Here is a 1,040-nt window from a genome sequence, read left to right as displayed (position 1 = left end):
TATTTTTATGGGTTTGACATATATTGTCCAATTACTAATATAAACTTAATATAATCTTATATGTATAAATATGTTTCACCACGCCTTGTTGAGATGTGTTTTTATGATAATTTTCATAATAGTATAACGGTAAAAATAGAATTATGTTTGATTATTGTTGAGGGTAAATTTTTTTTTTGTTATTCATGTAGATTCTTTTTTTTTGTTTGTTTAGTTTTTATTTCATAATCATAAACTTAACTCTGCAATCTAGCTAGACTTGGAAGGGGTAAGGAAAATATGGAACCCAATGAACTGCGGCGAGAGCACGAAGATTACAGAACATTCCAAGCAGAGAGGGGTGAAGGGGTGATCTCCTGAGCTACAGAAGGAATGGTCTGGTGGTTAAGATAAAACCCACATCAAATGTATTAGAGTTGTCCACAGTCAGTAATGGTAATCTTCTTGCTGGTATTGCCATTCTTGGACCCATAGCGCTCCATGGCTGTCACAACACCCATGCCGTCTTTCACCTGGCCAAAGACCACATGCTTGCCATCCAGCCACTCGGTCTTGGCCATGCAGATGAAGAACTGGGAACCGTTTGTGTTGGGTCCAGCATTCGCCATGGACAAGATGCCAGGACCTGTGTGCTTCAGGATGAAATTCTCATCATCGAATTTCTCCCCGTAGATGGACTTGCCACCTGTGCCATTGTGGCGTGTGAAGTCCCCACCCTGGCACATAAATCCCAGAATAATTCTGTGAAAGCAGGAACCTTTATAACCAAATCCTTTCTCCCTGGTGCTCAGAACACGAAAGTTTTCTGCTGTCTTTGGGACTTTGCAAACAGCTCGAAGGAGATGCAGCCCAAGGGCTCTCCGTCGGCAGCGATGTCGAAGAACACGGTGGGGTTGACCATGGCTGGATGCGGGAATATCCGGGGCGGCGGTGGCGACAGTGTCTGCAAGGCGCTCATGTAGATTCTTTAGGTTATAGAATGATGGTTCTTGACTGGATCTTAAAATTTTTCTTCTTCATTGTCCTTCAAATTTTAAAAC

General features: G+C 42.3%; 1 pseudogene; it reads right to left on the bottom strand.

Moving 5' to 3' along the window:
- Positions 1-233: 233 nt before the first annotated feature.
- On the bottom strand, positions 234-827 carry LOC150001847 (peptidyl-prolyl cis-trans isomerase A pseudogene; annotated as a pseudogene).
- Between the last annotated feature and the right edge of the window lie 213 nt (positions 828-1,040).

This window comes from Furipterus horrens, unplaced genomic scaffold, assembly GCF_987537825.1.
Source record: "Furipterus horrens unplaced genomic scaffold, mFurHor1.1.pri manual_scaffold_9, whole genome shotgun sequence".
NCBI lineage: Eukaryota > Metazoa > Chordata > Mammalia > Chiroptera > Furipteridae > Furipterus > Furipterus horrens.
Note: the sequence above shows the minus strand (reverse complement) of the source record. Positions and strands in the feature narration are given on the sequence as shown.